This window comes from Rattus norvegicus, chromosome 12 (assembly GCF_036323735.1).
Source record: "Rattus norvegicus strain BN/NHsdMcwi chromosome 12, GRCr8, whole genome shotgun sequence".
Taxonomy (NCBI): Eukaryota; Metazoa; Chordata; class Mammalia; order Rodentia; family Muridae; genus Rattus; species Rattus norvegicus.
The window spans coordinates 26,770,179-26,793,401 of record NC_086030.1 but is presented as its reverse complement, the minus strand read 5'-3'; the positions used below and the strand labels follow the sequence as shown (position 1 = coordinate 26,793,401).

Sequence of the window (23,223 nt, the reverse complement as noted above, 5' to 3'; positions counted from 1 at the left end):
GCTTCTCCTTAGCTCTATCCTGGTCCTCCAATCCCACCTGCCCCACTGCTGGCTCCCTGCGGCCTCTGTGAAGCTGAAAAGCGCTGTACAGCTCCAAGCACTCTCACAAGTAGCTGGAGATGATTAAACCCACTTTCCCCGGCTCTTCCTACCATTTTTAGGCATCTCTTGCTGTTGTGGTTACAGAAGGCTGAGCCTTGACCACTCAGCCTCCTCTCTCTCTCTCTCTCTCTCTCTCTCTCTCTCTCTCTCTCTCTCTGTTCTAAAAGTAACTTGAACTCTGAAATCAAGTGTGTTTTAATCCGGGCACCCAGGCCTATCTGACTCAATGGTGAGCGCTGGGGAGGGAATGTTGACATTCCAAAGACCTCACTCATTCCAACTCCAATGGACCTCAGTAGAACTAGCAAAGAAAATGGCAAGATAACAGGTTCCGCTCTCAAGGGACCAGACAGAGACTCCATGAGTGGAGCATCTCATTTTATGCCTGGCACAGCAAGCCCTGAAAGAAGTGTCATCTGCTGACTGACTACCATGGTGATTAGAACATGGTACCAAGAACTGAGCCACGCCCCCAGCCCCTCACTGGGGGATTCTAGGCAGGGGCTCTACCACTGAGACATGCCCCCAGCCCCTCACTGGGGGATTCTAGGCAGGTGCTCTACCACTGAGCCACGCCCCCAGCCCCTCACTGGGGGATTCTAGGCAGGTGCTCTACCACTGAGCCACGTCCCCAGCCCCTCACTGGAGGATTTTAGGCAGGGGCTCTACTGCCATCTTGCTGCTCCAGCATGGATAGGTTTTTGTTGTTTTGGGGGAGTCATCATTGTTACGTTGTTTCTTTTGAATAAATTTTTTACATGCCAACAATTTTTATTAAATTTTTTGGAGCCATGTTGTGCACGCTTATAATCTTAGCACTCAGGAAGCTGAGGCAGGAGGATCATTATAAATGTGAGGTCAGTCTGGTCTAGAATAGTGAATTTCAGGCCAAAAGAATGTTAAGAGTATGAGAACTTTCCAGGCAGTAGTAGTGCATGCCTTTAATCCCAACATTTGGGAGGCAGAGGCAGGCAGATCTCTTCTCTGAGTTCGAGGCCAGTCTCGTCTACAGAGTAAGTTCCAGGATAGCTACACAGGGAAATCCTGTCTCAAACAAATAAAGAATGTGTGAACTGTGTGAACTTGTCTCTAGAAAAACAAAAACAAAAACAAAACCCAAAAAAAACAAAAAACAAACAAAAAAAACCCACAAGAGACAAAAACTATTTCTGCTTTTATGCTGTGGTAGTTTACGTTGATTGTCAATTTAACAGGCTCTAGAATCATCTAAGAGATAAACATCCAGGCACATCTGTGAGGACATCTTTAGATTGGGTAAATGAAGTGACAAGACCCGTCCTAATGTGAGCAGCACCATTCCCTAGGCTGGAGGCCTTCCTTCCTTCCTTCCTTCCTTCCTTCCTTCCTTCCTTCCTTCCTTCCTTTTCTTTCCTTCGGCCTCCTCTTCCTCTTCTTGGAAACAGGGTCTCTCCATTAGTATTCCTGGCTGTGCTAAAGCTTGCTATGTAGACCAGGCTAGCCTTGAACTCACAAAGATCCACCTGCCTCTAACTCTGTTAGTTCTGTGATTAAAGGTGTGCATCACCCCATTCAGCAAAGCCTTTCCTTCTGAAGTTGCTTTTGCCAGGCATTTTCTCATGGGGATGAGAAGAGGAACATACGCCAGTCTCTTGACCACCACAGAGGGAAAGCCGGAGAAATGTAAGCTACAAACACAGAGACGAGAATGTTCACTGTGTCAGCACTTGGTACAGAAAAAGGTATTTGTTTTGATTTTCTTCCCAACAGAGACATAAATTCAGCCCCCAAAGAGGTTTAAAACTCCCCCCTCTCTGATAGTTCTATTTTTAGTTTAGAACACTTGAGATACAAAAACATTGGCCTAAAAAGGTCAGACTTCCTTAAGGTCATTCCGTCTGCCCAACAGCCCTATTGAAGGTCATTCTGTCTGCCCAACAGCCCTATTGAAGGTCATTCTGTCTGCCCAACAGCCCTATTGAAGGTCATTCTGTCTGCCCAACAGCCCTAATAAAGGTCATTCTGTCTGTCCAACAGCCCTAATGAAGCCTGGAGGAGAGAGAGCAGGTCGGGGCATCTGCCGGGAGGGAGGCCCCAGGCTACCATGCATGAGTGGAATTTCAGGGCTGAACTCTCCATCTCTTTCTCTCTCTGTGTCTCTCTCTGTCTCTGTCTCTCTGTCCCCCTGACTTTCTCTGTCTGTCTCTGTCTCTCTCTGTTTCTCTGTCTCTCTCTGTTTCTCTGTCTCTCTCTGTTTCTCTGTCTCTCTGTCTCTCTGTCTCTCTCTCTGTCTCTCTCTCTGTCTCTCTCTCTCTCTCTCTCTCTCTCTCTCTCTCTCTCTCTGACATGAACTGTTCCTTGCTTTCTACACTTGGCAATTTCCCTTTTTCCCCAGAAAGATTCCAGGGCCCCGACCCTCACCACTTGCTGACTGTCACCCAGCCCTAGAGAGTGCAGAGAGTGCGGTAGAGGGAGGGAGGGAGGAAGAGGGATGGAGAAAGGGAGAGAGGTTGGCAAAGGGATTATTCAAGGCAAGCTCCCTCCTTGTGCTGCCTGTGAGCCCTGAGGCTATAGGGGACACCTCCCAGGGCATGGCTCCCCTGAGTTAGACAGGGATGGGGAGGATGCCTGGGTTACCACATTCCAGACAGGAGTGGGGTTTTGTGTTTTAGGCCTTTTGTTTGAGTTGGAGTAGCCTATATAGCCCAGGCTAGCATTGAACTCGTGATCCTCCTGCATCAGGCTTTTGAGTGCTGGGATCGGTCACACCCATGCCCGGCTCTTGAGGTATTTTTAAACAGAGACAGCAGGAGCGATACTGAAAAGATTGCCTGGAAACAGAAATGTAAACTTCGAGCCCTGGGCTGGCCACAGGCCTTGGACAAGCACCTGGGACCTCTGTAATTAAAACCTTGACACCTGGTCCTGGCTCTGCTCCCAAGAAAACCTGGTGTGGCTCTGCTCTCCCGCTCTCCCTCACAGGGGATCGTGAAGTTGTCTTTTCCCTTCTCTGTGCAGACATAACACCATCGGCACCGTTCTTTAAATATCTGCGCCAGGAAGCTATTTTTAGAGACTATTTGGCCCTCAAAATAAGCCTGATTTCCTGTGGCAAGTTCTCAGCGACAGGAGAGGCCAGGAGGGCTCCCGGGCCCTGGCAGCCTGCTTGGAGGCCAGAGATGTTGGAGCAGTGTGAAAACACTGGCGGGCGAATGGCTTCTTCTAGATAGGTGACTGCCGTCCAAGACTTCGGAGAAAATAATGAAGCCTTAGGGGCCTTTTCAGAGTCACAGTGGAGAATGGCTTGCTGTAGGGTGGCCACGTGAGAAGCCACGAGTTGGACAACCCTCTAGCGGGTGGGAAGGACCTGTACTTACTCATTCATTAATTCCCTCACTCAGTCATCCAACCAACCACACACTGGTTCACTCCCAATGAGCTCCACTGCTCATTCACACAATCGCTCAGTCATTTGCACACTCACTTACACACTAACCATTCATCATCATCATTCATTCATTCACTCAGTGACTCATCCAGACATGAGTTATTTACCCAATCACTCCACCACTGATTTACGCGCCATTCAACTTATTTATTGTGTTTATCATCATATTTATTTCTTTTACTTTCATTTACTGATCGTATTGTTTTAGTCAGCCATTCAATCGTTCACCCATTCATCCTCTCATCCGCTCAGTCAGTTATTCCTTAACAAAACACATTTCTTTAGTAGTCCTATATGCACAACCCTGTCACCTAAGGAACACCAGGCAGACGCAACCCACAAGCCACAGGAAGTCATCCCTACAAAGAGCCCTGGGAGAGGCAGAAAGGTGAAGGGAACCTGGGAGATGGGAGCATGTCTACTGGGGTCAGGAAGGAAGACTTCAGTACCAGGGGACAGGGACAACAGCCAGCACGAGCTACTGCTGTGGCCACTCCTGTTTAGTTCATTCGAAGGGCCCAATGTCAACGCATCTAGGCGACGTGAGGGGCTGAATAGAAACAAAGATGTAAGCCGCACATGGTACTGCTCAGTTACAATAGGATCCTGAGGCCTTAGCTCCACTGGAAGAGCACGCGAAGCCCCGGTTCAGTCCTCAGCATCCCATGATGTGGGTTTAGTGTTACACAACTGTGACTCTGGCATTTGGGAGGTAGAGGCAGGAGGGTCATGAGTTCCCAGACATCCTGAGCGAGTTTGAAACCCTGCTAAAGACAGGAGGAAGAAAGAGAGGAGAACAGAGGCACTGCCACCCTGTCTGCTGTCCCAGGGGTAAAGATGCCATAGTGGAAAGGAACCACATGCCCACTCGGCCCTCGCTGATTCAGTACGCACCATTTATTCTGCTGAGCATTCGGTTTGAGATCCTCTTAGATCTCCAGAAGGACTGCTTAAGCTGCCCATGCACTTTATCCAGCTCCCTTCTGCATTAGCCAACATCTTCCGCAACCACGACCATGACTCCCTGGCTTTCACACTGCCGGCTGTGCTGCTGACCGCCGCTGAGTTCACCAGCACTGTGGTCTTCCTGTTCCAAGAGGCAAACCAGATCGCACCTCATCTTAGCATCCTCCCACCTGACCATTCCTCCAACCTCTCCTGCTCCTCTAGACCTCAGCATTTCTGAAGAGTCCTGATCAGAAGTCTGCATGCATTTTCTAAGTGTGTACGGGTGGGTGTATGTGTTTGTTTGTATGTGTGTGTGTGGTTGTGTTTGTGGAGTGTGTGTGTGTGTGTGTGTGTGTAGTTGTGTGTGGTTTGTGTGTGGCTGTTTGTGTGTGGTGTGTACATGTGGTTGTGTGTGGTTTGTGTGTGGCTGTTTGTGTGTTGTGTGTATGTGTGGTTGAATGTGGTATGTGTGTGGCTGTTTATGTGGTGTGTGTATGTCTGTGGTGCATGTGGTGTGTGGTGGGGGTGGTATGTGAAAGGCTGTTTGTGTGTGTGTGTGGTGTATCTGGGTGTGTGTGGTATGTGTGTAGCTGTTTATTTGGTCTGTGTGGTTGTATGTGTACTGTATGTATATGCGTGTATGTAGCTGCTTATGTGGTGTGTGTATGTGGTTGTGTGATATATGTGTGTGTGTGTGTGTGTGTTTGGTTGTATAGTTATGTATGTGGTGTGTATATATGTGGGGTATGTGGGGTGTGTGTGTGTGTGTGTGTGTGTGTGTGTGTATGTGTGTGTGTTGTATGCGTGTAAGTCAGAGGATAACTTCCAGAGTATCGATGCTCCCTTTCCTCCACATGGGTTCCAGGGATCAGGTGGTGTGTGGTTGGGCAGTCCGGTCTGGAGGGTTGGAAACGAGCGTCTTTATGGCTCAGGCTTGCTAAGTCTGAAGTCAGTATTCCACAAGTGCATGCTTCCTCTGTAGTTAAGCCCAGGAACAGCAGAACCTTCCAGATCTCCAGCACAAGCCCAGGAACAGCAGAACCTTCCAGATCTCCAGCACAAGCCTGAGTCAGCATAGGGCACAGCAGGATCCCTGGGCCTCACTCTCGGATCCCCCCTCTGCTGCCTGGGCCTCACTCCTGGATCCCCCCTCTGCTGCCTGGGCCTCACTCCTGGATCCCCCCTCTGCTGCCTGGGCCTCACTCCTGGATCCCCCCTCTGCTGTCTGGGCCTCACTCCTGGATCCCCCCTCTGCTGTCTGGGCCTCACTCCTGGATCCCCCCTCTGCTGCCTGGGCCTCACTCCTGGATCCCCCCTCTGCTTCCTGTCTCTGGGCCTGCTTTCTTCTTCATAGACATCCCATCCACTTCTGTCTCAGCATCAGAGTTTCCCACCCACTTTTCAAAAATAGCACAATTTCATTAAAAAATTTTCTCCCTTTTACAAGTTCAGTAAATTAGATCTGAGATCTCCAACCTGGAATTGTATCAAAGAACTTGGTGGCCCAGCAGGGAAAAAAAATATGTTCTGAACGGACTGTTGAATTGTCCTTTCAGGATAAACTTCTGGGAACGGGTGCCAACTGTGGAATTCCAGTGTCTGATCTACAGCCCCGAAAGGCATACATCAAATAGCATAGGTCCCGTGGGGCCCAGCATGGTGGTTTGTCTGTCTGTGAAGTCAGGTCTTGGAGATGCTTAGAATCTTGCCTGGGAGCATGGCTTATCCATTAACTTTGTCCCACCCCACTCCTCCCCGCCTTCTGAATTACATTTATTTGTGTATTTGGGTGGGGGCCCCTGTGACAGTAGAGGACAATGTTCTGAAGTCAGTTCTCTCCTTCTCCCTCGTGGGTCCCTGGGATTAAACTCAGGTCATCTTGCTGGCCCAGGCTTGTTCAAGTTCCATCACAAACAAATGGCTACAAACTCGACAACATAAAACATCCATGGCTAAGATGTCTGTCTGTCTGTCTGTCTGTCTGACGTCTTAGTGTGTGTGAGTGTGACTGTGGTATACATGGACCACAGAAGACAGGCTAGCCAGCCCAGGAGAGCCTCCTGTCCCCACCTCCCAACTCCCTGTGAGAACTCTGGGATTAGACACTTGCTGTGGTCCTGGCTTATGTGAGTCTAAGCATCTGGAACGCAGGTCCTAGGCTTGGGCAATGGGCTTGGGTAAAATGCTTCACCCACTGAGCCACCTTCCCATCCTAGTTAGCAATTTTTAAAAAAGATTTATTTATTTATTATATATAGGTGCACTGTAGCTGTCCTCAGATACACCAGAAGAGGGCATCAGATCCCATTACAGATGGTTGTGAGCCACCATGTGGTTGCTGGGAGTTGAACTCAGGACCTCTGGAAGAGCCGTCAGTGCTCTTAACCGATGAGCCATCTCTCCAGCCCCCAGTTAATGCAGTTAGTGAGGTGTTTGTTTGTTTGTTTGTTTGTTGGGTTTTATTTTTTGTTTTTGACAGAACTTCTCACCATGTAGCTCTGACCTCAGACTCATGATCCTCCTCGCTACGCCTCTGGAGAACACTGACAATGGCACCCATTTCTAGTCTTGTAGCGCTGCAAATTAGCCCAGTACAGCTTCTTCCAATGAGCTAAAAATCAAGGTGTCCTCCTTACTAGAGACATAGAGGAATCTGCTTCCAAACTCAGGTACAATTCAACTCCTTGTAGTCCCAGGCCAGAGGTCCCTGTGTCCATGATGAAGTTACCAAGGGCAACCCTTAGTGCACTAGAAGCCTTCCTCTGGTCCTTGCCTACGAGTGCTGCCCTCTAGCGCTATGCATTAGATGCACAGGCGATCTCAGCCCCAAGAGGTCTCATTACGCACATGCCAATGTTATGCATATGCGAATATTCTAACATGTGAAATCTCCAGGTGCTTGGACTCTCCTTTGTGCTTACAAACTTAGGGAAAGTTCTTTGCCTATAGATGGAGTGGCTGCACTGAGCTCACTTGGAAAATATAAGACGCTATTCGTCTGTGTGTGTGTGTGTGTGTGTGTGTGTGTGTGTGTGTGTGTGTGTGTGTGTAAATGTGTATGTAGTACTGAGAACAGAACTCAGGACATAGTGTGTGTTAGGAAAACACTCTATCACTGAGCCACGACCCCAGCCCCTCACTGGGGGAGTCTAGGCTCTAGCTCTTCCAAAAAGCCATGTTCCCAGGCCTCTTTGTTATTCTTTGTTTTGAGAAATAAGAACCGCTCAGCACAGAACACGTGATTGGCGGGCATACATCACTGGATACCAGCTCAGGAACAACAAGAATATGGCCCCAGGGTGGACAAGATGACTCAGAGGGTAAAAGTACTTCTTGTGAAAACCCACAAGCTGAGTTCAGTCCTCAGGACCCACAGCGGATGGAGAGAACCAATGCCTAAAAATAGCCCTCAGACCTCCATGTCTTTGGCATGAACATGACCACACCCCCACATGCATAATAAGCAGAGGCGAAACAAAATAAATAGGGAATACTGCCCCAGTTAAGCCACAGCCAACGGATACCAAAAGTACATGGCACAAGATCTCCACCAAACATGGCCTTGGAGCTCAAATGGTTCAAAGACAAGCCAGCACGCTGTGTGGGCTGGCAAGATGGCTCAGTGGGTAAAGGTGCTTGCTGCCAAGTCTGATGATTGATCCTTGGGACCCACCTGGTGAAAAGGGAGAATTGACTCCTAGAAGTTGTCTTCTGATGTCTACACATTCACCATGGCACTCAGTAAGGGTATGTACTGATCTTGCAGAGGACCAGAGTTCAGTTCCCAGCACCCGCATCTAGTGACTTACAATTGCCTGTAACCCAGTTCTATCCAGGAGATCTACCCTCTTCTTTCTGGACTGCTCGGGCCCCTGAAGATACACACACACACACACACACACACACACACACACACACACTCTCACACATGCACACACACACACACACACACGCATGCACGTGTACACGCACACACTTTACATAAAAATAAATAAAACTTTAAAATGAGTAAAAAAAATGTAATAAGGAAGGAAGGAAATGAAACAAAGAGAAAGGAAGGGAACAAAGAAACAAAGACGCCCACGAAGGTTTGTCTGGAAGGTACACTTCACTGATGCTGTGCTCTAAGCTTCTCTGCTAAGTGCTGGACCACCACACTTAAAAAATAAATGAGAAACTAACAGGTCCTTGGCATCTGTGGAAAGCAGACAGAAAACACAAATGAACAATCCCAAAACTCAAAGCACCCTTGTAACAAAGTCATTCTGTGTGTAGATTCCCAAGGGTCATCTCCCAGATGCTCCCGGAGGCTCTCCCACGGTTCCTCTACAGCTCAGTTCTTTGCAACCCAGCTCCCCTTGGGAGCATGAGCTATGCCTGCAGTCCATGCCAAACGAGTCTGTCCCCAGACCTTGCATTTTCTTTAGACACATCCATGGTCTTGTCTCCTCCTTTTGAAAACTCCACCACCCACCTGATCGGTCTACATGTCATCGGCACTGGCGCTCAACTGGTTAAAGCCCTCTGCTGCGTGCCGGGCCACCACACTAAAAAGCTAAGCAAGGAACTTACGGGTCCTTGGTATCTATGGAAGAAAACACAATGAACAGAAGCCAGAGACCGCAGGCAACGTGTGGATTAATGACGGTCTCTACTTCCTGGCTACAAGCTATGCCATGCTGGGAGGCAGCAAGCAGGTACATGACTCATAGGTCAACCACTTGCTTATGTTCCCAGATGCCTTTGAGCATGCTTTTGGGAAGGCTGAGTTTGGGACACAACGTAAAGCACGTGTGGACGGACAATGGGCAAGCCCCTACACACACTGCCTTCTCCCTGGGAAGAGCTGTGTTTTGTGTAGTTTCAATCTTCTGCGTGTTGAGATAGACCATAAACGCAGCTGTGTTTGTGGTAGTGTTGAGATAGACCATAAACGCAGCTGTGTTTGTGGTACGCACCTGCAATTCCAGTACCTGAAAGCTAGAGGAAGGGTCTGCATTCAAGGTTGCCTGGGTTACGGAGCGTGTTTGAGTACAGCCTGAGCTAATAGAGAATTCAAAGACAGGGTTGGCAAGGTAGCTCAGTTAGTAAAGTCCTTGTCTTGCAAGCATGAGGACTTAAGTTCAGCCCAAGAATCCATGTTAAAAAGAGCCAAATGTAGTGCTATACACTTGGAATCCCAGCAATGGGGAGGCAGAGGCGGGCAGATGGGTTCACAGGGGGGCTCATTAACTATCTGGTCAGAGACGCTGTCTCCAAGAAGAAGGCGGGAGGGCAGGCAAGGTAGCTCAGTGAGTAGAGGTGCTTGTTGTTAGTCCTGATGACCGAAACTCAATCCCTGGGACCTACATGGGGAAAGGAGAGAACGGACTCCCACATGTTTCCCTGTGCATTTTCATGCCTGCCATGGTGCATGTGCACACACACACACACACACACACACTAAATAAATAAATAAATAAATAAATAAATAAATAAATAAATGGCACCTAAGGAAAAACACCCAAGGTTGTCCAGCCTTCTCATGTGCCATAATTATACACATAGGAGCACATGCATACATGGACAAGAAGGAGAAGGTGGTAGAGAACTTGGTCAGTGGTTAAGAGCTCATACCGGGACTGGAGAGATGGCTCAGCAGTTAAGAGCGCTGCCTGCTCTTCCAGAGGTCCTGAGTTCAGTTCCCAGCAACCACATGGTGACTCACAACCATCTGTGATGGGATCTGATGTCCTCTTCGGGTCTGAAGAGTGACAGTGTACTCATATACGTAAAATAAATTATATTTTAAAGAAAAAAGAGCTCATACTGCTCTTTCAGAAGACCTGAGTTCAGTTCCCAGCACCCACATTGATTGTCTCACACCGCCTGTAACTGCGGCTCGGGTCCATCTGACACCCTTTTCGGGACTCTTTGGGCACCACACATTCCTGAACGTGCGCATGTGCACACACACCCACACACACTCCCACACAACCCTCCTAACAACACACACACACACACACACACACACACACACACACACACACACACACACACTAAGGTAAAGAGTCCTCAAGAACAGGTTGGAACACATAAGGAGACCTTATCTCAAATCGAAGAGAGAATGATTTAAGTATAGAAGACTTCATGGAACAGTAAACTCAGGCTAATGGGCTAAGGGAGGCAGATGGCTGGTGTTTCCAACCACTGCCCCCCCAACCCCCCGCCCAGGGCAGCTTTCACGCCACTGCAATTGATTCCAACTTTTCTCTAGCTTTACTATCTGAGCAAAGGGCTCTGGGCACTGATTCCCTTCTGCCCAGAAACCCCAGCAAAGAAGGCAGAGGAAAGAGGATTGCAAGTCGGAGGCTACCCCTGTCTCAAAACAAAACAAAATATAATAAAAATACATTAACTTGTGTTTGACCTTTTTTTTTTCTTTTTTTCGGAGCTGGGGACCGAACCCAGGGCCTTGCACTCGCTAGGCAAGCGCTCTACCACTGAGCTAAATCCCCAACCCCCACTGTCCCTGTTTTAAACGGGTCCAGGATCCCCTGCCAAGGGAATGGTTCTGCCCACAGTCACCACGGGTCTCTCCTCATCAAGTCACTCTCAGAGGCTGACCTTACTCTAGATAGTTTCTCGAAGTTGTGTCCAAAGGCCCCTCTCCCAGGTGATTCTAGAGGCTGTCAAGTTGACAGCATTAACCAACAGACCACTTACATCCAAGGAGGGTGTACATATGCCATTTTTTTTTGGAAGGAATTTAAGATATCTAAGTATGTCTGGAAAGATCAAATCTGTGTCAACTGTCTTGGTTGTTGTTGGTTAGTTTAGTGTTATTGTTTGTTTGTTTGTTTGTTAGTTACCAGCCACAGACTAGGTTTGAAGGAGATTTTTAGGGCTGGAGAGATGGCTCAGTGGTTAAGAGCATTGTCTGCTCTTCCAGAGGTCCTGAGTTCAAATCCCAGCAACCACATGGTGGCTCACAACCAACTGTAATGAGATCTGATGCCCTCTTCTGGTGTGTCTGAAGACAGCTACAGTGTACTTATATATAAAAAGGGGGGGGGGCTGGAGAGATGGCTCAGTGGTTAAGGGCACTGTCTGCTCTTCCAGAGGTCCTGAGTTCAAATCCCAGCAACCACATGGTGGCTCACAACCATCTGTAACGAGATCTGATGCCCTCTACTGGTGTGTCTGAAGACAGCTACAGTGTACTTACATATAAATAAATAAATCTTTAAAAAAAAAAGATTTTTAAAGGGGGTTGGGGGATGGGGGTACAGAGAGATGGCTCAGTGGAGGCGACTGCTGCCACACCTAATGACCGGAGTTAGATCCTGGCACCTATATGAAGGTAGAAGGTAAGAAGCGCTCTTTCACCTTCACAGGCTCAAATTCATGTTTTGAAAAATGTAAAGGCAGACCAGACATGGAGTTGACTACCCCACCCTTGGGGAGGCGGAGGCAGGAGCTCAAGGTCATCCACAGCTACGTGGAAAGTTGGAGAAAGTGAGACACTGTCTACAAATAAAATAAAACGAGTAACCTCTGCGATCAGACCTGCACCAGGTCTGGAGCTTTCCTGTGCACTCACAGGCAAATCTCTGACCCTCCCTGAGTTTTCGTGTCTGTACTGGGAAAACGACCACGACCAAAGATTATGCGGAGATGCATCTTTTAGTTGGTGGTGCAAAAGAGGTTCAAGGGAAATGTAACTTTGGACGCAGCGTTAGCCGGCACTGAATCGCAGGCGGCACCGAACGCCCGGATGGTGCACCCCAGCTTCCTGAACTGTCTCGCTAACGCATTAGCAGCGGTAGAGGCTGTGAGTCTGTCCAAGAAATAAATGCTTCTCTCTCTCCCTCCGTCTCAACCACAGGCCCCTCTCCCCTCACTAGTATCAGACTGCACTTCCTGGCACTGAGCTGGGAACAAGGTTCCTCCCTGCCCGCCCAGGCAGGAAAAACAGGAAGCAGCCTCCGCCCTGTCGGGAGGTGGAACTGACAGACTCCCTTTGGTTAGGTGGGCAATATTCCAGGCCATCAGAACTTCTGAAGCAGTGGCAGACAGACTGGCCACCGGCCCGCTCCTGCCACACCCACATCTCCTACACGCACTCACCTCAGGGAATAGAATTTGCAAGCCAATGACTGGGGTGCGCAATGCGGCCCCCACTGAAGACTAGCCAAGTAAGGAACATTTTGGGGTGCCTGAGAGGGTCAAGGGATCAGCTCTTTGAGTCCCAGTGCTCCTGAAGGTTCTGAGTGCCCCATGGCTCTAATCCCTGGTCACTATTCCCCAGTGAGAGAAACATCCAGCACAGCATCTTAGTGACTGCTAGAAATATATAAATTAAGGGCCAGCAAAAGGGCTCATCAGGAAAAGACACTTGCAGCCAAACCTGACATCCTGAGTTTGATCCTCAGGACCCACATGGTGGGAGGAGAACTGACTCCCAAAAGTTGTCCTCTGACCTCTATACAAGCAGTATTGCTGGAGTACACACACACACACACACACACACACACACACACACACACACACACACACACTAGGTATTAAGACCAGCACCACATATGCCTGTAATTTCAGAAGTTGGGAGGTAGAGGTAGGAGGATTAGGGATCTGAGGCCACATAAGACTACGTAAGGCTTTGTCTCCAAAAAAGAAGAGGATAGAAAACAATGAGACACAGAAATGAGTGTCTTTAGAATGTGAAGCCTCCCTACAGGTTCTTGAGTCTGGAGCAAGAAGGACCTCCTGCAATGGCCTCCAGTCTCTTGTTTTGCAAGCAGCACACTAGCGTGGTTAGACTTTATCTCAGAAGAGCTGGCTCAGGCTATCTAAATGTGAGGGATCCCTTAATCGAGTGTTCAGAATGCCTGGGGTTGTGGCTCAGTGGTAGAGCCCCTGCCTAGAATCCCCCAGTGAGGGGCTGGGGGCGTGGCTCAGTGGTAGAGCCCCTGCCTAGAATCCCCCAGTGAGGGGCTGGGGGTATGGCTCAGTGGTAGAGCCCCTGCCTAGAATCCCCCAGTGAGGGGCTGGGGGTATGGCTCAGTGGTAGAGCACCTGCCTAGAATCCCCCAGTGAGGGGCTGGGGGTGTGGCTCAGTGGTAGAGCCCTGCCTAGAATCCCCCAGTAGGGGCTGGGGTTGTGGCTCAGTGGTAGAGCCCTGCCTAGAATCCCCCAGTAGGGGCTGGGGGCGTGGCCCAGTGGTAGATTGCAAAGCTCTGGGTTTCGCCTCTAGCACTAGAAAAACTGAAACCAGCATTTTCGCTTGGGACAAGAACACTTTCAGATTCTGAACAGTTTTTCATATTTTAGACATTTAAGATATTTCAGGGGTTAGAGTTGACTCTAAATACAACATTTAATTGCTTCATATCTAATACACATGGCTGGAGGGAGGTAATTTTATACATTTTGAATAAATTTTCGTGTGTGTGTGTGTGTGTGTGTGTGTGTGTGTGTGTGTGTGTGTGTAGATGAGCAGGCACATTATGTATGTACATGGAAAAGCCAGAAGATAACCTCGGGTGTAAACCACCCACCTTTCCATCCCCCCCAGGAGAGTGGGGGTCTCTAATTTGCCTGGAACTTATACAGCAGACTAGGCTGGCCAGCCAGTAAGTCCCGGGGATCTGTCTCTCTCTGTCTCCCACCCAAGCACTGAAATTATAAGTGTGTACACTAGATTCCCTTTACCTGGGTTCTAGTAGACTGAACTCAGTTTCTCATGTTCGTGAGACAAGCACACAACTGACTGACTTGTGCTGCTTTGGTTCTTACAGACAGAGTCCTTCTTGTAGCCCAGGCTAGCTTGGACCCCTTGATTCTATGCCTCAGTCCCCTAAGCGGCTGGGATTGGAAGTGTCTGCTACAGACACCAGGTCTAATGGCAAATTGTTTTTTTAAGATTTTGATTTTATGTGTCTGTTTGTGCATCTCTGTGTATGATGTACAATGCCCAAGGACATCAAAGAGGTCACTGGATCCCCTGGAGCTGGAATCATAGAAGGTTGTGAACAGTCTAAGGTGTGTACTAGTGACTAAACTCTGGTCCTCTCTAAGAGCATCAAGTGCAATTTCTTCAGTTCCCCATGGTTAACCTTGATTGTCACCTTGATATTTACAATCATCTAAGCAGAGTAGCTTAGCCAGCTCACATTAGAGCTTGAGACTCTTTGAGTCACCTAGGAGACATCCCTGAGGGCTCATCTAGGCCAGTGCTTTCGGAGAATTGACCTGAGCAGAAGAGGGAGACCCAGCCTGAAGGTGGGCGGCACCATTCCCTAGGCTGGGGTCCAGGACTACATACTAAAAGGAGACAGCGAGCTGAGCACCAGCATCCATGGCTCTCTGCTTCCTGACTGTGGATGCCGTGTAACAGCCGCCTCATGCTCCCACTGCCATGCCTCCCCTGCTGTAATGGACTGCACCCTTGAACTGTAAGCCACAGTAAGCCCTTTCTCCCTTCAGTTGCTCTGGTCACGGGTTTTGTCAAAGCAATGAGAACATCATACTTGGTTTTGTTTTTATATTTTATTTTATTTTATTTTAGACAGAGTCTTGATATGTTGCCCATGCCGGCCATGAACTCCTGCCTTCATTCAATCCTCCTGCCTCACTTTCCTGAGTACCTGGGAATACAGATACAAACCAATACCTCTCTTGTCTCTACCTCCCTTATTTATGTCTGGCCAATGGACACACCAGCACCTACCTTCTACAAGGGTCCCCTCATGGACAATGAGATTCACAGTCATGTCCAAGAGGGAACTATCAACACAGGAAGCCACGATCTGTGCTTGCATAAGTGTGATAATATAGTATAGCCCAGTGGTTCAGACTCACTGGAATGTGTGACCCAAGTACAACCAGACCACAAAGGACAACCTGTGCATGTGTGTGTTATATGAGGGCAAGGACGAGGGACCATGGAGGTATCATGTCACACAGAATCTGGGGATGACCTTGAAACTGTTTTTGGGATAAAGTCTAACTATGAAGCCTCAGCTTGCCTGGAACACCATATGTAGGCCAGGCTAGTGTCAAACTCATGGAGATCCACCTGCCTCTGCCTCCTCAGCGATAGGATTAAAGGTGTACATCACCACATCTGTTTGTTTTTTAAGATTCATTCCTGAGTGTATATATGTGCACCGCATGTGTGCGGGTGCCTGCAGAAGCCAGAATAGAGTGTTGGATTCCCTGGCACTGGAGTTGCAGGTAGCTGTAAGGCCCCCTAATGTGAGGGCTGGGATTTGAACCTATGTCCACTTCAGTAGCTTCCAGCATACTTAACCACTGAGCATCTCTCCAGCCTGAGTTATTAATTTTGATTATCTGTATGTAATGGGTGGGGGTACGTGTATGCCTATGGAGGACCCAAGAGGCTGTCCAATCCTCTGGAGCTGGAGTTACAGGTGGTTGTGCCTTATACGGCTGCTGGGAACTGAACTCAGAGCCTCTGCAAGAGCAGGGTGCACTCCCAGCCACTGAGCCGTCTCCACCCTCATCCTTGAACTCCCAATCCTCCTGCCTTCACCTCCTGAGTTCTAGGATGACAGACACACACTAACAGGCCTGGTTTATGTGATGCTGGAGCCAGGCTTTGACCTAGGCAAGCATTCTACCAACTGAGCTGCATCGTCTCAGCCTCTAACCAAGGTTCCTGACAAAAGGGTCCGGTAAAGGGAGAAAAGCCAGATGGTGGTGCACACCTTTAATTCCAGCACTCAGGAGGCAGAGGCCAGAGGATCTCAGAGTTGGAGGCCAGCCTGGTCTTCAGAGTGAGTTTCAGCATAGCCAGGGCTACACAGAGAAGCCCTGTCACAAAAGAAAGGAAGGAAGGAAGGAAGGAAGGAAAAGAGAGAGGTGAGAAAAAGAAAGAAAATGGTCAGGAGGGCAGGCACCATGAGGAACTAAGGAGAACTGGGCACAGGAACATTACAGCATGGAGACATCAGAACACAAGCGGTGTGTTCAAGAGGAAGGAAAGAGGCTGGGCCAGGGACACAGAAGGACCAATGGCTGGGCACAGGGCATGGATGGGGGTGCAGATGTCTTCAGAGACGGTCCACAGGGCAGGAAGTCAGGAAGGGGATGTGGGGCAGTGATGTCATGGTGGTGAGACTAGAAACTGTTGAGGTGAGAGCCGAGGAAGTGGACAGATGTAAAAGGGAAGTGGTGTGAGGTCAGCCTTGTGGGTACCCCAAAGATGAGGGGAAAGAAGGAGGAAGAAAGCAAGCAGGAATTAGGCAGGATCAAAGATGGCTAACACTGTCAACAGGCACGGCATTCAATCACTTGGGAGACAAATGTGTGAGCATGCGTATAAGGGGCATCTAGACTGGGCTGGGCAGACCCATCCTAAATATGGGCTTTTGGTAAACTTTAGTGTCCTACGGGCTGGGGTCCTGCACTGCATAATAAAAGGCAGCAGCATCCATCTCTCCCTGCTTCCTGACTGTGGATGGTGCGTGCCTCCTACTCCCGCCGCCATGCCTTCCCCACCATGATGGAGTATGTCCCTCCTGGACCCGTGAGTCACACCTGTAGCCCCTCACTGGGTTGTTCTGATCAAGTGCTCTAAATCTGAGCTAAGGTAAGCTTTCAGCCTCCCCCCTCTCTCCCCAACTCTCCACCCCCAGTCCCCCTACTCTCCCACCCCCCCCCCACACCCAGAGCCTTTGGTTTTAACACCCTTAAAAGACTGCTACTTTGTTCCTCTGACCACAACAGAGTCCCTCCCCTCTGCTGACTCACAGATCCTCCGGGGCTAATCTTGATCTTACTCATGACTGCGTTCACTCCATGGTATGTGTTCCCCGAAATAATATTAAAAGAATAAACAGTCCACAGAGGAAAGCTTTTTTTGGCTAAGGATATAGCCAGAGGGTCAAGCACGGTGGGTACGCTTTAATCCCGGCATGCCAATGGCAGAGGCAGGAGGATCATATATTCAAAGAGAGCTATATAGTGCGACCCTGTCTTATAAACGAGAACCAGGACACCTGCTGCCAAGATCAATAACCTCAGTTTAACCACCAGGGCCCACTGTGGGGGGCCAGAACCAAGTCCTACAAGATGTCCTCTGATCTCTATATGCAACCGTCAAACACATACACAAAACAAACAACAAACAAACAAACAAGGCTAAATGAAAATTTGGATCAAGATCTTTTCCTCATCTGACTGGTAACATTCCTCCCTCCCCCAACTCCTACTAGAAATATCGTCATGTCTGACTGGAGGGCACCATGGTGGGCGGGGCCTAACATGGGGAGCCTGTGTCCTGGCTTTGAATCATCCCCCTGTCACTCACTCACTGGCTGACCAGGCTGACCATTCATCATCATCATTCTTACTTCTTTTTTTTTTTTTTTTTTTTTTTCCAGAGCTGGGGACCGAACCCAGGGCCTTGCACTTGCTAGGCAAGTGCTCTACCACTGAGCTAAATCCCCAACCCCCATCACCATTCTTATAAACTGTAAAGTGCTTCCCAAACGAGGTATCATAGCAGCTTTACCTCAACCCCTCTCGATAGACCACACCAGGTCTTTGTGCTGGCCAGGCAACCTTCTACAGTGAGCTAAATCCTCCCCAGAGTCACGGTAGCTTTTAGGAAGGGGAGAACTGTTTTTTGGATCCTACAGGAAATCAGGAGTCCAAGGTCATTCTTGGCTACATAGTGAGTTCAAGGACAGCCTGGACTACATAAGACCCTGACCTAAAAGCAAACAAATAAAATAAAACAATACTAGAATACTGTCAGCCGATGAAGTAAGTCAAGCCAGTTACTTAGGAGGGCCCAGGCAGGAGAACTACAGACTTGAGGCTGGCCTGGGGCTATACAGCGAGTATAGGGCCGGCTGCTGTGATTTACTGAGACACTGCCTCAAACTAAAATTTATGGTTCATTTCTATGTGTGTGCATGTGTGTGCCTGTGCATTTCCTGGGATTACAGTTATAGGTGGTTGCGAGGCCACTGGATATGGATGCTCTCTGGAAGAGCAGGATGTGCTCTCCACCACTTTCCAGTCCCTAAACTTGAAACTAAATCAAAGTCTGAGGATGCAATCTGGTTCTGATATGCTTGCCTAACACACGGGAAGCCTAGCCAGATATGGTAGAGCATGTGTACAGTTCCAGTATTAGGGACGTGTAGGCAGGAAGACCAAGAGTTCAGGGTCAGCCTCCACCATATATCAGATTTAAGTCCAGCCTGGTCTACAAAGCAAAACAAAACACAAAACAAGAAAACAAAACAGAAGAAGGGATGGGAAACCTTTTTGCAAAGGCTTTGCTTTTATCTTCCTTGGACTCTTCCTGTCATTGAAGAAACAACTTTATTACTATCTTTATCCATCCATAAATGGGTTAGCAATACACACGCTTCCCTCTTCCGTGCGCTCGTGAGAGTGCATGAGTGTATGCACATGTCATGCTACAAACATGGTGGAGGTCATAAAGTCACCTCAGGTGCCAGTCAACTTCCACCTTGTTTGAGATAAGCTCTCTTGTTTTTCACCCCACATCCCAAGCTAGCTGGTCTGCAAGTTTCCAGGGCTGCTCCCAGGTTCAGTCTTACATGGGGTCTAGGGATTTGAACTCAGGCCCTTGCACTTGTGCAGCAGCCACTGAGCCATCGTCCCAGCCTTCTCCCTTTTACACATTAAGTCCTAGCAAATACAGGATCAACTCAGTAAGCAAGATTGAAAATAAGTATGTCAAAAAATAAACCACTATTCTTGTCCCTAACACCCAACTAATGCTTGTGCTGAGGTGAACCGGGAACGAGGTGATGGTGGGGTACAGTCTTGGCTGGTCAGTGGTCCCCATTCTGGAAGGGACAGTGACATTCTGAAAACAGTGTCAAGAGCTAAGAAGGACAGATTGCCTGGAAGAGGCTATTCTTGCGACATAGAAAAAAAACCACAATAGTGGCCCATAATTTGCAAAATGCTGTCATTTAATACTTAATGTATTGCACACCAAGCTGTCCTCTGACCTCCATCCTCACGCTGTGCCAAGAACACCTCTCCATACACTGCAAGGTTAAATATTATGTTTTTATTGATTGATTGACTGATTTATACGAGTACACTGTAGCTGTCTTCAGACACACCAGAAGAGGGTTGTGAGCCACCATGTGGTTGCTGGGATTTGAACTCAGGACCTCTGGAAGAGCTCCTGAGCCATCTCTCCAGCCCCTATTATGTTTATTTTATATATGTGTGTTGTATACTTATGTGCCCAGAAGCATACTTCTCTGTGTGTGCACATGTACAGGCCAGAGGTCTACACTGGGTGTCTTCCTCTATTTCCTTCCACATTTTTTTTTTGGAGATGGTTCACTGACCTTGAATCTCACTGATTTGGATAAAACAGGAGCTACACCTGTTTCATTTTCTTTTAATGTGGATTCTGGGGATCTGAACCCAGGTCCCCAAGATGGTGCACCAAGCATAATCACTGAGCCACCTCCCCAGCTGGCCCCGTGCTATCTGTAGTTTACAGTTGGGAAATTGAGGATTAGGAAAGTTAGACCCGAGGGCACATAATTCCATCAAAGCACATCACCGAGTGCTCGGCCCCAAAACAGAGCTGTCTGCTGTGGCATAGTGACAGCTTGCTTGGGAGAGGGCTTGCCTAGCATGCATGAAGCTCTGGGTTCCATCGCTAGTGTTGCCTAAAACCAGCCTTGGTGGGGGGCACCCCTGCAATCCCAGCACTCGGGTGGAGGCAGGAGGATCAGGGGTTCGAGACCATCTTTGTCTTCATAGCTAGTTAGAGAGCAGCAGAACTACAAGACACCCTGTCTCAAGACGAAAAGAAACGAACAGAACTCAATCATCTTCCAGGGCTGCTCAGGACTCCGAGGTAGCAAGGCAATGGTTAAAGGTTGGGACCACTTCCAACTGTGTTTACCCAACAAGTTATTTAACTTTGGTAGGCCTCAATTTCCTCTAAGCAAACTGGGGTTGGTAACCACTCCATCAGCTCTTGAGAAGATTAAAGAAAGCAAATAGGCCACGGTATTTAGTGGGCCTCCAAACGCAGTCATTAGCTACAATTATTATAAAACCCTTGCTGATTCTCTTGGTCTCTGAAGATATCAGTGGTTTTGTTGGTTCATTTTGCTTATATTTTGTAACTTTTGGGTTACTGACATTCTTTTGCAGATAGGGTCTCCCTATGTATAGGCATGGTTAGCCTGGAATCTGCTATGGAGACCACACTGGCAAGGATCCTCCTGCCTCTGCCTCCTGAGTGCTGGGATTGTCAAAGTGTCCCACCATGCCTGCCAGCTTGAGAGAATTTCAACAACTCAGTTGGATTGTGCTGCCTCATGCCAGTAATCTGAGCACTAGGGAGGCCAAGGCAGGGAGATGAAAGTTTGAGGGCCAGCCTGGTCTACATAGCTGAGTTCCAGGCTAGCCTGAGCAACACAGTAAGATCCTCACTCAAATAAAACAAAAGCAACAATAACAAAACAAACAAAAAATTAAAAAAAAAAAAACCCTCAGCACTTGGGAGGCAGAGGCAGGCAGACCATTGTGAGTCTGAGGCTAGCCTGATCTACAAAGTGAGTTCCGGGTCAGCCAGAGCTGTTATACAGAGAAACCCTATCTGTAAAAATCAAAAAGAAAAGAAAAAAAGGGGAGGGAGGAGTTTCCATAACTGAAAAACTCTGCTGTAGTATATCTCAATGCGTGTGCACACATGCACACACACACACACACACACACACACACACACACACCAAATCTGACTAATAACAAGTGTTCTACGAAGGTAAAATTAGACACTGACCTACCAGTCTTCCTGTTGAGTATTCCCTGGGTAACTAGGAAAAATGTTAGTTGTGGCTGGAAACATTTCAAATGCCTAATTTCTTTCTTTTTTTTTTTTTCTTTTCTTTTTTTTTCGGGGCTGGGGATTGAACCCAGGACCTTGTGCTTCCTAGGCAAGCGCTCTACCACTGAGCCAAATCCCCAACCCCTCAAATGCCTAATTTCTATCACTGTCTATTAATTTCAAACTTTCAAAAACACTCTTAATGTAATTTTGGGTGTGTGTGTATGGAGGGGTGTTCATGGCGCAGCTCAAAACTGAAGTCAGAGGGCAACATGGCTCCTTCCCTGGCATGAAACGCAGGTGGCCCCTTAGCCAGCTCCACTGGGCCTAAGCTCAAACTTTTGTTTTGTTTTGTCTTTGTTTTTTTGGAGCTGACGACTGAACCCAGGGCCTTGCGCTTGCTAGGCAAGCGCTCTACCACTGAGCTAAATCCCCAACCCCAAGCTCAAACTTTTATGTCTAACTTACTGCTCCAGTTTTAAGCTATCAGAGATTCTCAGACGGTTGGATGTCACAAAATAGCTCCGGCTTATTTTCCTCTTTCAGTTTAAAAATAAAAGAGGTTTGTAGCGGGGAGAAGATGAAAACTTTCTTTTTCCTTTTGGCAGCAATGCCCAAAGTTCAGAAGATCTGAGAAATTAAAAAAGTTCCAAAAACCCTTAGACATTGAGAGGTAAGTGAATGCCGGTTCTCCTCCTCCCCGGGTACAACTACCCCTTTTTTCCCCCAGACACAAGAAGTGGATCCAGGGGTCTCAGAAACAAGAGGTGGATTAAAGTCCCCTGGGGTGAAAAGGCTGTCTTCCGTGCACCGTCCATTTATAGAACTCACGGGCTCTCCTATCTCTTCCACCTTTTCTACTCACAGAACACCACAGGGGAGCTGCCTCTGGCTGAAGTCAACTCGATCTTCAAAGTAGAACTTGGAGAGCCAGAGGAGAACAAGAAATCTACGGGCCCAGCTTCCGCAGTGGGATCCGAAGGGTTGTACTCTCAGATTTTACATACAGATGAATTGGTAACTACACACCCAGCGCCTCACTACTTGACTCGGTCCGATCGATACAGCATGCATAAAAGCTTGAGATAAAAGTGGATAGTGGCTTTTTGTTGATAACCGCGGTGGAATTTTGGCCATCTGCCCTGGTCAGACCAGACAAGGCAGGCGGTCTGCTTAGTAGCTGTCAGGCATATTTTGGAGGGTGAAAGGAAAACCGCAAATCAGGATTCTATGTATCACTGGAGAGCTTAACCCGACACGCGAGGGTCTGACAGTCCAAGCGTCGCAATTCCTACACGCGTCCCCATTTCTCCAAACCCCCGGGGGTCATTTTCCAAGTTGGACCACACTTCACATTTCCTACGGTCCCTCCCATCACTCAGACCCCTTTGGCGCAGCCTCTGAGGCCAACAGCTGGGGCTGCTGAGAGCCAAGTTAGAGGCACCGTTGAACGAGATGCTGGGGAATGAAGGAAGAAGTCAATACTAAAGTAAAGCGATCAGAGCCACCCTTTACACCTCTACGTTGGTGTCCCCACACTTGCAAAAACCGAGTGACTTCCAAGTGCTTCCCCTACCCAGGAGCACCCCTTCCATCAGTCCCTTTTCGACTCCCTTTGGCCTCCCTTGTGACCTCTGATGGTGCTCGCCGAGGCTATTCTCTCAGTTGCAGGAATCTGCAGTTCCCCGGAGTACACCCCGACCCCCGTGCCAGTAGGGATGCCCAGGTCCCGGACCTCCCTGGGACCCGCCTAGTTCCGCACCCCAAAATGATTCTGATCGCAGCCACCTTGCCTAATTCCCTCCCGGGACTGCAAGACTCACTCCGTTCCAAGCCTCTCTAGCACCCTGCATCACTCCAGGTGCCCCCAGGGATGCCCCAGGGTTCTCGAATC

At 48.5% G+C, this 23,223-nt stretch overlaps 1 protein-coding gene and 1 long non-coding RNA gene across 5 annotated transcripts in view; both read right to left on the bottom strand.

Moving 5' to 3' along the window:
* The window catches only part of Hip1 (huntingtin interacting protein 1), a 134,500-nt gene that overhangs the window by 110,966 nt on the left and 311 nt on the right, over positions 1-23,223 (bottom strand). The gene's annotated exons all lie outside the window — the stretch shown is intronic.
* Positions 264-23,221, bottom strand: LOC120095918 (uncharacterized). The gene is made up of 2 exons (XR_005491893.2): positions 5,520-23,221; positions 264-5,481 (listed from the first exon to the last, which is right to left on the bottom strand). It is a non-coding gene; the product is annotated as an uncharacterized LOC120095918 (long non-coding RNA).